This window comes from Natator depressus, chromosome 5 (genome assembly GCF_965152275.1).
Source record: "Natator depressus isolate rNatDep1 chromosome 5, rNatDep2.hap1, whole genome shotgun sequence".
In the NCBI taxonomy this organism is placed as follows: Eukaryota; Metazoa; Chordata; order Testudines; family Cheloniidae; genus Natator; species Natator depressus.
This window is the reverse complement of record NC_134238.1, coordinates 37174722-37192070: the sequence shown is the minus strand read 5'-3', so window position 1 is coordinate 37192070 and position 17349 is coordinate 37174722. Positions and strand designations below refer to the sequence as shown.

Genomic DNA, 17349 nt, shown 5'->3' with positions numbered 1-17349 from the left:
CCTGTTTGGCATACGTGTGTTAAAGTATAATAATAAAAACTGATTTTTAAACATTTTCTCAAATATATAGCTACATAATTGTTCTAGGTTTGTCATGTTTGATTTTGTGTTTGTGAGGGAAAGGCTTTTGAATGATACCCAGCTCAACCCATTTCTGATGATGTATTATCGAAATTTCCACCAACTAGAGGACCTGGAGCTAGGAGCCGGGGGGTGCAGTGAGTCCCCCCCGTCATGCTGCAGAGGGTGATACCACACAGATTATGATTTTATAGATTTTTTTACTAATAAAATTACACCTTCCTTACTTTTCAATCATTAACTTGACCACAGAGTTACACATGCTCCTAGACTGTGAAGTTTATGGTTAAATACAAATTATTTGTAAACATGCATATTAACTCATTGTATGATTTGTCTAGAATGTCACATGAGGACCAGCACAAAACTATGCCTCCTAAATCTGTTTCAGCTCTTCTGCGTGAAATCCCCATCTATTTCCCTGGTCCCAAACGGTTCCATCCTCTAATCAAAAGTGAACTAGTCAAAAGTTACCATTTTTGTCAAAATCAAAACATTTCAGAAAATGTTGATTTTGGCAAAAATTCCTGCAGAAGAATGTTTTGAAATGAAAATATTTTCATTTTTGAAAACTTCTGAATTTTTGTTTAAAATATTATTATTATTTTATATTTCATGGCATGTCAGTAGTGATAGTACATTATGACATTCACAACATGATATAATACTTGAAATATTCTCTTTATTATTTTATTGCAATCATTAGGGCAATTTCTATTTAATCTACAAAAGATAAGATGTTTCAATCAGTACTAAAGTGTCTCCTGTTTGTGGTGTAATGAAACAGTAGGACATTTTGATACACCTGTTATATTATGTCCTTTTACTACCAATGATATGTCAAGAAATAATGTAAAAATAAAATAAAATTCAAAACAAAGTTTCAAAAATTCCAAAATGAAAATCTGAAATTTCTAAATTAAATTTGGAAATACAAAAGTATATAAAAAATCCAAAACAGAACATACGAAACTGAATTTTTTCAGAATTTCCAGTTCACAAGAAATTTCAAAAATATTTTTCTTCATTCTAAGTCAGAACCAAAAGAAATTTATCAATGTCAAAATTTCCCACCAACTGGAAATCCTGAGTTTTGACCAGTTTTAGTCATTAGTGACTGTCTTTCACTGGTGAGAAAAGTCACACATAGAGCTGCCCAAAACTCTTTCATATTCTAGGTTCACTTCAAGTTGTTGACTACTGTCTATGAATTCCACGTAGTTTAGACTGTTTGTCTTGGATTGCCTCCTTTTCTTCTGTTTCCCGCTGCAGCAACTGCATTGAGGCAGGAATCCTTTGGCTGTTAGTTCACAGGATTGAATTCCTTGTAATTCCTGGCAGGTAGTTTTCAGTGACGGACCCTCTGATTTGGAATTTGTATCTGCCCCAATCCAAGCCAGATGCATCTCTGGTTTATTCTTTGGAATATAATCCCCTCTAATACAGGGACACACTACGTACCGAGACCATGGGGACCAGGACGGTGGAATAGCCACCTCCGTTCGGATTCTAGCTGGTTGGAGATACCAGTACCATAGCACCACTGCAACAGGACAGTATCATGGGGAGAGAAGATGAACCTCACTGACTTGTAGTATTGATACCTTCTGATCACTAGCAATACAATTCAGATCTCAAGTATGTTGCATGGCTGTCTCCCATCCGCAAGCTGATCTAATTTGGCCTTGCTTAATTTGTGGATCTGACAAGATTATAGCACAAGATGGCATGGTTACAGGAATAAAAAGTTGTTTATCTGGTACATGAACCAGGAAGTGCTGTAAATGAAACAGAGCCACGTTGGCTTGTAATTCTTAAAAATGGGTAATAGTTAATATCTGAAACATAAAGGAATAAAACTGTTAGGGAAGGAATGCTATTTCCAAGCCTCAAAAAGTATGTCTACACAGCATTTCAGAGTGAGCCTTTCAGTGGGGTCTGCAGATCCTGGCTAGCTGTACTTTTCTTGTGCTCTAAAAATTGCTGTATAGACAGTGCTTTGAAGTTGAAGCTCAGGCTGGAGCTTAGGCACTGAAGCGTGGGAGGTGGGTGGGCTTGTGTCCTGATTTGTATTGGTATTTTTAAATGTTTTAATGACAGTAATCAAAACAAAACAATATTTAGCCCTGTGTCATTACAATATTGTAATCACTAATATTTTAGTTAACATATTTTAACATTAAAGACTAATATAAGGTGCCACCGGACTCCTCGTGGTTTTTGTGGATACAGACCAACATGGCTACCCCTCTGATATTTTAACTTTAAAAGGATTTGAAGTAGTTTTTTCTTGGTAGTTCCTATAGCAAATGGAGAAATTCACCAAGCAAGGAAATATATCTATTGACTGATTTAGTGCTTAGTCATGGATTTAGAGTTTTGGAGTACTTTCTGAGTTTAATTAGCATTCCTATAGGTAAGTTCTATAAGAGTCCCTGTTTATTATCTGATGATACTGCCTTCTTGTTTTAAATTTAATTTCAGTGTTCTCAATTTGTTCTAGATATTTGTCATTTTTATACTCTGTTAAAACATTAGAAGTTTTGAAACCGTGTTCACTAAAGAAAAGACAGGATTTCTGCTGCTGTTACATTATATTGTTCTTAATGAAAAGTCTGATTGATTAGCAACTTCTAAAAATCCAGGATGAGTTCAATGGGAGTTTTGCCATTAATTTCAGTGAGGCCAGGATTTCACTTACTGTATACTGATAATTTTTATATATCTAAAGGAGCAGGATATGAATAATGATCAGCAAAATATTGAGTACAACTGTTCATTGAAAAGAAAAATTATAACACATTTCTGTATCCAATATGTAGACACCTTATTGTGCTCTAGGAATAATCTCTACAATTGGTAGAATGCAAAATAATGCCACTGTAGTCCAATAATGAGTAAATATTTTATGGTTAACTAGAATGTTTAAATAAAGTAAATTTAAAATTAGATTCTCTAGAAACCTAACAATTACTGAAGAGCAGTTTTACCATTAAACAACAAAAGCATATGTAAATTATAAACACACACACACAAGACAAAATATTAAAGATATTAAAATTATCTGCTGAAAATTAGACTGGACCAATATCAATAACAAAAATCTTCCCTGCCTACTATTAGTAATATCTCCTTTATTTTTTCACAGGCCTGAGAAAATAGAGATGTTGAAGACCAGAACCATAGCTGGTTTTTATTAAACAGAAAGTGACTAGTGGGTGGCATGGCCCTTTTTATATGGATTTTGGGTTCTCTGACTAACCTATCGTATAAATTTATATATAACTTAATCATGTTATACCATGATTCTGGTCACTTGCTCCCTTCTCAGGCCAGATTTTCAGACTGGAGTACCCAATTGCTCATGTACATTTGTGCATAACTAATTTATGGAAGTAATTTTGTGTACAAAAAGTTAGACATCCAGAAACATATGGGACTTCCTGCACCTAACTTGGAAAATTTGGGATATACTGGATATACTAGGTTACATTTTCAAAAAGTTGTATGCCAGAAGCATGTGTAAAGTGGTGAAATGAGGATTCATAGATATTAAGGTCAGAAGGGACCATTATGATCATCTAGTCTGACCTCCTGCACAACGCAGGCCACAGAATCTCACCCACCCATTCCTGCGACAAACCTCTCACCTATGTCTGAGCTACTGAAGTCCTCAAATCATGGTTTAAAGACTTCAAGGAGCAGAGAATCCTCCAGCAAGTGACCCGCACCCCATGCTACAGAGGAAGGCGAAAAACCTCCAGGGCCTCTTCCAGTCTGTGTGGCGGTTCAATGACAAGACAGAACACAGCTTTTAGCAAGCAAGCAGGCTGGTCTCTGCTAACGGGCTTCCGCCTGTCAGCTTTCCACCTTCCCCTTTATTCTCTCTCTCCCCCCGCGCATTACATTCTCCAACAGATAAAAGGAATACATTGGCTTTGTTTAACATTCTTATTTACCAATTTCTATCTACCGCATTCCTTGCTCTCGGGCCTTGAGCCCAGTCCTGAGAGGCTTCCCACGATTCATGTCATCTTGGCGAGATTCCAAGGTTGATGCCCTTGGATGGAGCAGTGTGTGCACTACTCCTACACAACACTCCGGGTGTGCCCTGAATGTTGTCAAGCGCATAAACCTTTATGAATCCTACATCCCCTCCTTTTTTGTTTATTTGTGCTCGGCCATCTCATGGTAGCCATCAATTTGCATTTGCAAGCCAATTAACTCCCGGACAGACAAGGTCATAACTCGTGGAGCCTGCCAGGGCGGGTCTCGACAAAGCCTTAACAAAGAGGGAATACATTGTACACAGCAGCAGCAAAAAATAAGCTTAAGAAGGTAAAGTGTGATTGGCCGGGCCCCAATTAGCCATGCTAGAGTACTGGGAAGAGAGGTTCGAGTAAGCGGCGAGCATCATCTCATTCCCAATTTCCTCAGGGTGATGACATACTGAAATAAGGCATGTACCTAACAATTCTTCAGCTGCTACAAAATCAAATAAACAAAAGTGGGTAACATTTGCTATTGAAGCCAATCTTTCCCATAGGTTATATGTCATTCAGGCCCGTAACGGAGAAAGCGCTCCCGAGTCAACCCCTCCAGGAAATAGCAGGCACAAAAGGCATACAATCAGTACAGAATTAGCAGTAATTTGGGCGAGAATTGCCACAAACAGAGTCTCAGGAGTCTCTGGCTGTTGGTTTGCTGCCAGTCTTCGTTGAGCCGCGGTGACCAATGCTTTTACTGCTCCCCATGTCACGGGCTGGCTTGGGACGCTACGCCTCTTCCGTTTCCGTCCCGTCGTTGTCAACCCGGGAGGCACTGCATTCTCCTCCAAGGTTAGCTGAAACTCCGGTATGGGGTTCGACAGCCCCTGGTGCCACACCATGCTGTTTCAGTGCTGGTCGCACACACCGGGCTGGAACCCACAACAGTCCTGTAGGGAGAAACACAGCAGCATATCCCCGACCCCAAGTAATTAAAGGCACTGGGCCCAACCATTGCGGATCGGGCAGCTGATGGTAATAGACACGCGGTCTTTCCATTTGTGAAAATGCCGATCCGCGGGGGTCTGCTGATCTGCGTTCAGCGTTAAATTATTTAAAGTAAACAAAAGGATATGCAGTTGTTGCTGAATGTCTCCTAAGATTCGGAGACGCAGCTCCCCTTGTTTTAATTGTTTGTCGAGCAAGGTTTTTAGCGTGCGATTTGCACGTTCAACAATAGCTTGGCCTGTGGAATTATAAGGGATCTCGTGTTTGAGACGGACGTCCCATTGGGCACAAAAGGTGAAAAGTGCTGTGGAGCAATAGGCTGGGGCATTATCCATTTTTTTCTGGCTCGGGTGACCCATAACAGCAAAACAGGCTAGCAAATGGTGAATAACTTTGGGAGTGGCTTCCCCACGCTGTGGGGTCGCCCAAAGGAATCCCAAATAGGTATCAATAAAAACATGTAAAAACGAATAGGGGCAGAATTGTGGCACGTGAGTGACATCCATTTGCCACAGCTGATTCGCTGCGGTACCTCTGGGGTTAACGGCATAAGAAAAGGTAGGGGCAGCAGCGGCACAGTGGGGGCAGGAACAAACAATAGAACGTGCATGATCAGCAGGAATATGAAACTGTCGGGCCAAGACAGAGGCAAACTGATGAAAAAAGGAATGGCTTTCGATGGGGTCAGAAAAAAGGGAATTTACCTGACCACGTAATGCGCGATCAGCGCGCGCATTGCCCTCAGTGAGTGTCCCAGGCAGAGGGGTATGACTGCGAATATGAGCAACAAAATAAGGGAAATTATGAGTGGTGATGAGATACTGTAAGGACAGAAACAGGCGAAGGAGGTCCGCATCGACCTGAGGGGTAATGAGGGCAAGGGGTAAATGATCAATTACCTGATAAACATAATGCGTGTCCACGATCAAATTAAAGGAACAATCAGCAAAAAGTTAAAAGGCCAAAATAACAGCAGCTAGTTCCAAGGACTAGTAAAGCTCTCCAAGCGCTGTGCATGCAAATATTGTTGTACAAGTGAATGAAGCGCTTTCAGCTTTTCTAGAGGGAGGGGCCACTAGTCAATCCATACGGGCTCTAAGGATTGCCATACCAATGGTAATGCGGATGGCAAGGTGGGTGAGGGAGGATTTTGGGCCATTATATATTAATATCGAGGGTGGTGTCCAGCTTTGTAAGTAAATCACGGCCCCAAATATTGAGGTGGACAGGGAGTACAAAAGGGCGGATCGTAGCAAGGGCACAACCTCCCGGTTTAGAGACCGTGATCCAAGACAAAGTTTGGCGCCCGGGTTTGCTACCCCCGATCCCACACAACTCTTTAGAAGGAACTGTTGGCCAACCAACTGGCCACTCCGGATCACGAATCACCGTAACGTCAGCTCCAGTGTCCACCAACCCTGTAAAAGGAACATTATTTAAGAGAAGTGTTAACAGGTTTCAAGGGGCGGACCGACATTGTCAGAGCAACAAGTGGAGAGGACGTGTTGTGAGACGGCGACTGAGCCAGCGTTGATCCAAAGCCGCCTCCGCCCCGGGCTCGATCCTCTGCGGCTGGCACCTGATAGGGGACCAAAATCAATTGTGCAATTGACCGTCCACGCGGGAGCGACTGCGGAAGATGGGTCCACACCTGAACCTTAATAACGCCGGTGTAATCGGCATCAATGACTCCTGGGATGACAAAAAAACCCTGTTTCCCAGCGTGTGAGCGAGGGAGAACCAGACCCACAAATCTGGCAGGGAGAGGTCCCGTCACCTGTGTAGGTATGGCGCAAACCTCCCCTGGCAACTGAAAATCAGCGTCCTCCTGCATAATCAAATCAAGCCCTGCACTTCCGGCATTCGCCGCCCTCATGGAGTCTATGGATTGTAAGGCAGAGGAACAGTTGTCTGAGTGGGAAACACCCCCGTTTGGCCCTGGGTTCGGGGGGGACCCGTCGTGCGGTTTCCCGACCCGCTACGACACTGATTAGCCCAGTGATAACCCTTCTGACACTTGGGGCACTTCTTTGAGGGGCGGGCGGGCGCCGTCGATGAGCGGCACTCCCGCTGAAAGTGACCCTCCTTACCACAGCGGTAACAACGCTTCCCCTCCTTCCCACTTTTCCGCAGGGCGGCGGCCAGAACCCCAGCTTTATGTGCTTCGGTTCCGATGTTTTGGCACGCCCGCAGCATGTCCGACAGCTCTAGAATTCCAGAGGCTTGTGCAGCCTGGAGAGCACGGCGGCAATCCTCGTTTGCATTTTCAACCGCCATTTTTAACAGGATCTCCTGAGCTGCCGCAGGGTTATCCACCTGTCGGAGGATAGCCTCCTGCAATCTGTTGGTAAAATCCATAAAGGACTCTGATGCACCCTGACGGATACTGGCAAAGCTTTTGGTAGGCCTGCCTGAATCCGGGACCTTCCGGAAAGCATGCTGGGCGCAGGTGGAAATAATGGGGAAGACGGCCTGAGGGAGTTGAGACTGCAGCTGAACAGTAGCAAACTGGCCCTCCCCTGCCAGCTGCTCATAAATGATACCTTGCTCTCTATATACCTGGGCTTGGCGTTCTGCCATCTGCCGATACTCACTAAGCCAAATAACATACTGACTGGGTGTCAGCATCATGCGCAACAGCACCTTCCAATCTTCAGGGATCAGGGAGTACCCACTGCCTAGCCCTTCAATGAGACCATGCACATACGTGCTAGTCAGGCCAAACTCGCGAATCGCTTTCTTTACCTCTCTGATCACTGAGTAAGGCAAACTGACCCAGTTTGCAACCTGGTTGCCCTGGCCATCATCCTGCCAGGTCACTGGAAAAGCTGAGACCAGATCAGCCAGCTCCTCTGCTGTAATATCTGAGCGAGTCTTCGCTGCGTGAACCATTTGTTGCACCAGCGAAAGCCCCTGAGCAGATGCAGACGACCCCCCGGGGGGCCCCGGAGCATGGGGCCCTACGAGCGGAGGGCGATCACACACCGGCTCCAGTGGGGAAGACCAGGGAGGCGGTGGTAATAGAGGCACTGGGGGCGAAGCAGGGGGAGGGATGGTTGCAGGAGCGGACGGGGGGGGCGAAATCGGCAGCCCCTCTGTTGGCGCAGGAGAGGGTTCTTCCGAGGCGACACACTGTGTTGCATCGGTAGGAGGGGGGATGGCTGCAGGAGCGGACGGGCGTGGCGAGATCACCAGCCTCGCGAGGGAGGGCCTGTCCGAGGCGACACGCTGTACCGCGTCGCGGCAGAGGTGCCAGGCATGTAAAGCCTGCACGGACGCCCGAGGCTCTTTGTGCAATGTCTGGCCCAACCGCTCCCAGTCCGCTAGCTTAAGGGTTCCGGCTTCAGGGTACCACGGGCATTGGGCACTCACCTCCTGTAGCAGGAGAGTGAGTTCTCGAGTGGGGCAATCATGCTGAGCCTTACGCAGCAAATACTGTAGCTCATTGCGGTGTTGCACTTGCAAAGCAGAGAGGGAGCTTCCCATACTTACCACAACGAAAAATACTCACCGGGATCCACGAGGCGGATGAGTGACGCGTCTGAAACCCTTGCCGGGTGAGGTGAGTGCTGAGGGCCCCACGTTTGGGAGCCAGTTGTGGCGGTTCAATGACAAGACAGAACACAGCTTTTAGCAAGCAAGCAGGCTGGTCTCTGCTAACGGGCTTCCGCCTGTCAGCTTTCCACCTTCCCCTTTATTCTCTCTCTCCCCCCGCGCATTACATTCTCCAACAGATAAAAGGAATACATTGGCTTTGTTTAACATTCTTATTTACCAATTTCTGTCTACCGCATTCCTTGCTCTCGGGCCTTGAGCCCAGTCCTGAGAGGCTTCCCACGATTCATGTCATCTTGGCGAGATTCCAGGGTTGATGCCCTTGGATGGAGCAGTGTGTGCACTACTCCTACACAACACTCCGGGTGTGCCCTGAATGTTGCCAAGCGCATAAACCTTTATGAATCCTACATATCTGCCCTGGAGGAAAATTCCTTCCTGACCCCAAACATGCTGATCAGCTGAACCCTGAGCATGTGGGCAAGATTCACCAGCCAGTTATCCAGGAAAGAATTCTCTTTAGTAACTCAGATCCCACCTCATCACAGGCCATTGGGCCTATTTACCATGAATAGTTAAAGATCAATTAATGCATATGGGCAGCTCAATTACTGATATTGGTCCAGTCTAATTTTCAGCAGATAATGTTAATATCTTTAATATTTTGTCTTATGTGTGTGTTTATAATTTAAATATGCTTTTGTTGTTTAATGGTAAAATGGTAAAAGATTTATTTATAGTCTGTTAAGATCTGCTGTATATAGTCTGTGTATGCAAACATACAGTCCTGCACGCCTTTCTGTGCTGTGCAAGAAATGATGAAGTGGTAAATGTTGTTGTACATTTTCAGTTTTCAAAGCAGTTTTTGTGAAAATTTTCCATTATGCCCAGATGAATTTAAATCAATGAAACAGATTAAGTGATATGTGGAAGCACATATCTACGTATAAAGAAAAGCAGGAATAGCTAGCAGCTAAGCTGCCTCTTGGGCACTGGATTAGAAAAATAAGCTCCTTAGATGACAGTATCCCAACAATGAAGAACAAACTGATACAGGAGGAATACAGCGACAATTCCTTATTTAATCTAATATAGGAATATATTTAAGATTAACATATAACAAAACAGACCATTATGAATCACCGTGAGCAGATTTAAAAAGTCAGATGCAGTCAGTACATGCTGTACGTGTAATGGTAAATTGCATTTTAATAACAGGGTTATTTCAATGTGTAACTTGGAGATGTTATGGTAAGAAGAGATATTACCAACATTTTTTTCATTTTTTGGTGTTGTACTACAAAAGCAAGCCATATATCTAACCACCTAACCCAGAAGAAGACCACTTAACGAGCAAGAAATGGTGGATGAGTATTTTTTTAAAAACAACTAACAAAATCATCAACAGCACAGGACTTGATGATGATGGGGGACTTAAACTACCTTCACATCTGGTGGGTAAATCATACAGCAGGGCCCAGATTATCCAGCAAGTTCTTGGAATGCATTGGAGACAACTTTTTGTTGCAAAAAGCGGAGAAAGCGACTAGGGAAGATGCTGTTCTAGATTTGATTCTGACAAGTAGGGAGGAACTGTTGAGCATTTAAAGATGAAAGGCACCTTGGGTGAAAGAGATAATGAAATGATATATGCAGTGTAGTTGTAGTCATGATAGTGATTCAAAGGAATGGCAGGAGGGAAAACAGCAGAATAAAGACAATGGACTTCAAGAAGGCAAGCTTTAGCAAACTCAGAGAATTGGTAAGTAAGATCCAATGGGAAGCAAATTTAAGGGAAAAAGGAGTTCAGGAGAGTTGGCAGTTTTTTTAGACAAGCTCTCCAAATGCATAGGAGAGATAGGAAGTAGGCTAAGAGACTACCTTGGCTTAAACAGGAGATCTTCAGTGACCTGAAACTCAAAAAAGAGATGTACGAAAAATGAGTACTAGATCAAAATACAAAGCATGAATATTTAAAAAAGAAAACCCAGTACAAGCACATAGGGATGAAATTAGAAAGGCCAAAGCACAAAATGAGATTAAACTAGCTAGGGATATAAAGGGTAACCGTAAAACATTTTACAAATACATTAGAAGCAAGAGGAAGACCAAGGACAGGATAAACCCATTGCTCAATGAGGAGGGAAAGACAATAACAGAAAGTGTTTTTTTAACACTTAACCCATACTTTTTAAATGGCTGAAGTGTTAAAATGCCTTTTTGCTTCAGTTTTCAACCAAAAGATTGACACTGATTAGATTACTAATATAGGATCTGAGGCTAACATAGGGACAGATCAAGTTAAGAATTACTTAGCCAAGTCTTCAAATCGGCAGGGCCTGATGAAATACATCCTAGAATACTTAAGGAACAGGTTGAAGAGATTTCTGAGCCATTAGCAATTATCTTTGATAATTTGTAGAGGATTGGAGAGATCCCAGAAGATTGGAAAAGGGCAAATATAGTACCTATCTATAAAAAGGGAAATGAGGACAACCCAGGGAATTATAGGCCACGCTGATTAACTTTGGTACTCGGAAAGATAATGGAGTAAATAATCAATCAATCAATTTGAAAGCACCTAGAAAATAATAAGGTGTCAAGTAACAATCAACATGGATTTGTTAAGAACAAATTGTGTCAAGCCAAACTAATATTCTTCTTTGACAGGGTAACAAGACTTGTGAGTAAGTCAGAAGCAGTAGATATGATATATCTCATTTTTTCGTAAGGCTTTTGATACTCTCTCACATGATCTTCTCATAAACAACCTAGGGATATATAACCTAGACAAACCTACTGGAAGGTGGGTGCCCAACTTGTTGGAAAACTGTACTCACAGTAATTATCATTAAGGCTATGATTTTTTCACAGAGGTTGCAAAAGTCATGGATTCTGTAACTTCTACAATCTTCATGAATTCATCCGCAGCAGACAGGAGCAGCAGGATCCCCCCACTGCCCAGGCAGTGGGGAGCTGCAGGGTACTCCTGCCGTCCAGTGGGGGTACCCTGCAGCTCCTGGCTGCTGCAGGCAGCATGTGGTGGGGGGACTGGAGCTCCCAGCCACCGCGGGAAGCGGAGAGACCCTACAGCTTGGAGTGGGCCCCCAGAGCTGCCCAGCCTCTGCAGACAGTGTGGGGACCCCATAGCTGAGCTCCCCATTTTGTTATGGATATTTTTAGTAAAAGTCACGGACAGGTCACAGGCTTCTGTGAATTTTTGTTTACTGCCCGTGACCTGTCCGTGACTTTTACTAAAAATATCCATAACAAAATCTTACCTTTAATTATGATTGGTTCACAATCAAGCTGGAAGGGCATAGTGAGTGGGTCCCACAAAGATGTCCTGGGTCCATTTCTATTCAATATCTTTAGAAATTATTTGGATAATGGCATAGAGAATTCACTTATAAAGTTTGGGAATGATACCAAGCTGGGAGGGGTTTCAAGTGCTTTGGAGGACAGGATTAGGATTCAAAATGATTTTGACAATCTGGAGAAATGGTCTGAAATTAACGGGATGAAATTCAGTAAGGACAAATGCAAAGTACTACACTTAAGAAGGAATAATCAGTTGCACAAATACGAAATGGGAAATGACTGCCTAGGAAGGAGTACTGCAGAAAAGGATCTGGGGGTTATAGTGGATCACAAACTAAGTGAGTCAGCAATGTAATACTGTTGCACAAAAAATGAACTTCATTCTGAGATATATTTAGCAGAAGTATTGTAAGCAAGACACAAGAAATAATTCTTCCAATGTACTCATAAGGCCTCAACAAGAGTATTTGGCCCAGTTTTGGGCACCACAATTTGGGAAAGATGTGGACAAATTGGAGAAAGTCCAGAGGAGAGCAACAAAAATTATTGAAGTTCTAGAAAACACGACCTATAAAGAAAGATTGAAAAACTTGGGTTTTTCTAGTGTGGAGAAGAGATGACTGAGAGGGTCTTCAAATACAGAAAAGCTTGTTATAAAGAGGAGGGTGATAAATTCTTCCCTTTATCCCCTGAGGATAGGTCAAGAAGTAATGGGCTTAAAGTGCAGCAAGGAAGATTTGGGTTAGACATTAGGAAAAAGTTCTCGGCTGTCAGGGTATTTAAGCACCAACACAAATTGCCTTGGGAGGCTGTGGAATCTCTGTCATTGGAGGTTTTTAAGAACAGGCTAGACAAACACCTGCCAGGGATTAATACTTACTCCTGCCTCAGTACAGGGGACTGGACTAGCTGACCTACCGAGGTCCCTTCCGGTCCAACATTTCTATGATTCTATGATTATGAAATCACCTTACAGCCCATATTTTTTGTTGCCACCTTAAATGTATTATCTGCATTTAAAAAAAAATCATCATTCATCTTAACATGTGAGAACACTGTTTGGTAATAGGTTTAATGCAGTTTAGTTCTGCCAGAACGAGCAATATGAAACCATGTCATAATGCTATCCTTTGCAATGGTAGCTTTTGAAGTGATCCTAAGGTTCAATTTAAAGCTCTAATCCTGTAACTGGCTCTATGTGCATGGATCTCTGTGTAGCAGTGGTGCCTCATTTACTTCAATCTCCAGCAATTACTACTTGTATGCAGTTACCACAACAGAGTTTGTTTTACTGTTAAATGTGGTATATAAGCTTGAAGGTTGCAGGAACATTTGATTTTTATAAATCTCTATCCTATCCCCCCATTATTCTGTGATGCCCTTATCTCTTTTCTAAACTGAACAGCCTTAATCTGTTTAGTCTCTCCTTACATGGAAGCCATTCCGTAACCTTGATCATTGTTTTGCCCTTCCCTGAAGCTTTTCCAGTTCCATTATATCCTTTTTGAGATGGGGAGACTAGAACTAGACACACTGTTAAGGTGTGGGCACATCATGGATTTATATGGTGGCAGTATGATATTTTCTGTTTTATTTTCTATCCCTTCCTTAATAGTTCCTAACATTCTGTTAACCTTTTTGACTGCTGCTGTGTATTGAGCTGAAGTTTTCATAGAACTATCCATGATAACTCCAAGATTTTTCTTGAGTGCAACCCATAATTTTGTGTGTATGGTTGGGATATTTTTTTTCCAATGTGCATTGATTTGCATTTATCAATGTTGAATTTCATCTGCCATTTTGCTGATCAATCAGCCAGTTTTGTGTGATCCTTTTGTAATTCTTCGCAATCAGCTTTGGACTTAACTATCTTGAATGATTTTGTATCATCTGCAAACTTTGCCACTTCACTGTTTACTCCCTTTTCCAGATCATTAATATGTTGAACAACATAGGTCCCAGTACAGATCCTTGGAAGAGCCTGCTGTTTATCTCTCTCCACTGTGAAAACTGACCATTTATTCCTACCCTTTGATTCCTATCTTTTAACTAGTTACTGATCCATGAAAGGACCTTCCCTCTTATTTCATGATTGCATGCTTTGCAAAAGAGCCTTTGGTGAGGGACCTTGTTAATTGCTTTCTGAAAGTCCATTTACACAATATTCCCTGGATCACCCTTGTCTGCATGTTTGTTGATCCCCTCAAAGAATTCTAAGATTGGTAAGGCATGATTTCCCTTTACAAAAGCCTTGCTGAAAACAGTATGTTGGGAAAAGTGTCATCTATATGTCTAATAATTCTGTTCTTTATTATAGTTTCAACCAATTTGTCTGGTACTTAAGTTAGGCTTACCAACCTGTAATTGCCAGGATTGGCTGTGGAGCTTTTTAAAAAAATTGACATTGCATTAACCATCCTCCAGTTATCTGGAACGGAAGTTGATTTAAGCGATAGGCTACATACCATAGTTAGTAATTCTGCAACTTCATATCTGAGTTCCTTCAGAACTCTTAGGTGAATAAGCATCCAGTCCTGGGGAATTATTACAGTTTAATTTATCAATTTGTTTCAAAACCTCCTCATACCTCAATTGGGACAGATCCTCAAGATTTGTTACCTAAAAAGAATGGCTCAGGTGTGGGACTCTCACTCAGATCGTCGGCAGTGAAGACTGATGCAAAGAATTCATTTAGCTTCTCTGCAATAGCCTTGTCTTCCTTGAGTTCTCCGTTAGTACCTTTGTCATCTAGTGGCCCCACTGTTTGTTTGGAAGGCTTCCTGCTTCTGGTGTACCTATTAAAAAAATCTTATTGTTAGCTTTGCATCTATAGCAGTTGCTTTTCAAATTCTTTCCTGGCCGGCCTTATTGTACTTTTTACACTTAGCCTGCCAGAGTTTATACTTCATCATATTATCCTCACTAACTTATGACTTCCAATTTTTAAAAGCTGCCTTTTTTTCTCTAACAGCCTCCATTACTCTGCGGTTTAGCCACGATGACATTCTTTTGATCCTCTTATTGTCTTTTCTGATTTGGGGTATACACGTAGTCTGAGTCTGTATTATGTCTTTTTTAAAAAGTTCCCGTGCTGCTTGCAGGCATTTAACCCTTGTGACAGCTCCTTTTCATTTCTGTCTAACAAATGCCTTCGCTTTTGTATAATTCCACTTTTGAAAGTTAAATGTTACCATGGTGGGTTTTTCTGGCAATGTCCCCCCACAAAGATGTTAAATTTAATTACATTCTGGTCACTATTACCGAGCAGTTCAGCTACTGTTACCTCTTGGATCGGACCTGTGTCCTCTACTTCGGACTAAATCAATAATTGCCTCTCCCCTTGTTGGCTCTAGGACTAGAAGCTCCCCGAAGTAGTCACTTATGGTGTCTAGAAAATTTATCTCTGCATCACACCCTGAGGTGACATTTACCAGTCAATATAAAGATAGTTGAAATCACCCATTATTGATGTGCTTTCTGCTTTTGTAATCTCTGTAACCTCCCTTAGCATTTCACAAACACTGTAACCATCCTGGTCAGGTGGTCAGTAGCGTATTCCTGCTGCTATATTCTTATTATTCAAGCATGGGTTCAGTTCGTTTCATTTAAGATTTTTACTTTATTTCGCTCTATGCTTTACTCCCCAACCAGGGCAACCTACTTTGTCATTCCTATGTATTTTATACCCTGATATTACCATGTCCTATTGATTATCTCATTCCACCAAGTTTCTGTGATGCCTATTATATCTCTATTCTCATTTAATGCCAGGCACTCTAATTGTCCATCTTAATATGGTGACTCCTAACATTTGTATATAAACACTTATATATAAGAGATTAAACTGGGGAGTTCCAGAACTAAAGGCATGAGTCTCTACAGCTTGAGCTGTGTAGGCTGGGCACACAAGAGGGTGCACAGCACACACTGATCACTTGATTAACCTCCTTCACTGTTTTCTGCACCAACTGTCTTGTCTTGTGGATGAGATACACATAAGAGAAGGCCAGCAGTTTTGCAGCACACTCTTGTTGAAGCTCCCGATTCCAGACAGCTCATTGTTGCGGTCTTTGGATTTTCCCTTCCTCTGTTCATTTGCTGAAGCAAAGAGGGGAATGGGGATACCAGTATCAATAGGCTTGACAGTCTTACTTGATTACTCACCTGGGTCTTTTATGAAGTATATTTGAAACCTCAGAAGCTTAGAGTTATTCATCTTGTTCTACAGCGGCAGCCACAGGACCCCTCGGCAGAGACTGAGGAAAGCATTTTTTTTTGTGATAGAAGCTCGCACATAAAGAGCTCTGGCCTCAACGCTGGTGAATCTATAACACTTTATGACCCTCTGTTGCCTATGCAATTCCAGAAATTTGTGTGGCTAAGAATCAGGCTGCTATTTGGGCTCTCCTGAGATGAAGGGTTGCCTAATAATCTAATGCCAAATACATCTGTGCTTTTAGAGGATCAAGACAGTGATGCTGCAGGGGAGGATCTTAATTTTTCCCAATGTTAATAGAACTGTACAAGACAGCTAAATTAAAGTTTATGCCCATCCTGGAGGTGCCTGGCTTAGGAACCTTATTTTCAAAAGTGTAACAAGGAATTGCAAAGCCAAACTATGTGTTTTGTGGCGTACACATAAAGAATACAAAAGCTGGTTTTTTTCCTACTTTTAAAACACTTAATTTTTTTATTTTTAACAATCTAAGAGCCACACTTAGGATGTTCTCAAATTCATGTGTGAAGTAGAGCTAGATAAATGATCAATTGAAGCTTCTTAAGGCATACATAAGACAAAGGGAATCAGATACTTCAAGCTCTATACCAGTGTCTGTAAACTGGCTTTTAGCACCTGTAGTATCTAACTACTTTCACGTGTTAACCAGCCTCCAGTGTAAATAATCCCAAGTACATCAACCAAAGAAGCAAACAACAAATGTTAGGGCCAAAATTTGCTCTGTTACCCTGGTTGAAGTTAACTCTATTAACATCAGTGAGGTTACTCATCATTTTCAGTGATGTGACTGAGAGCAGAATTTTTCCTCCAGTCTTCATAAAATCTATTATAAACTCATACAAATTTGTTCTTTAATCTCAAAAACCACAGAGATTAACTTCTTAGACTGTCACATGTTTACTCTTTTTTACTGCTTTAAATGTTAAAAAAAATCAAGAAAGGAATATTTGGCTCACATTCATTTAATAAATCTTATTGGGTATTTTACAGTCGGCTTATTATTTTGCTTCTGATAAGAGCCTGTTAGTCCCCTTTCCTATGTAATGAATAGCAATTCTTTCTTGTATTTTCTGTCCAATTTAGACTGTGAGCCCTTTGGAACAAAGACCATGTCTTTTTACGTATATGATGCTACTAGCAACATGTGTTTTTCCTTCGAGT

The 17349-nt window shown here is 42.0% G+C and overlaps 1 protein-coding gene and 1 long non-coding RNA gene across 4 annotated transcripts in view; one reads left to right on the top strand and one right to left on the bottom strand.

The window, feature by feature from the left end:
* The window catches only part of PDE4D (phosphodiesterase 4D), a 1096073-nt gene that overhangs the window by 591490 nt on the left and 487234 nt on the right, over window positions 1–17349 (top strand). The window lies entirely within an intron of this gene.
* The window catches only part of LOC141987340 (uncharacterized), a 130388-nt gene continuing 127740 nt past the window's right edge, over window positions 14702–17349 (bottom strand). The window contains exon 3 of the long non-coding RNA XR_012639502.1: window positions 14702–14746. This is a non-coding gene — a long non-coding RNA (uncharacterized LOC141987340). The remainder of the gene's footprint in view (window positions 14747–17349) is intronic.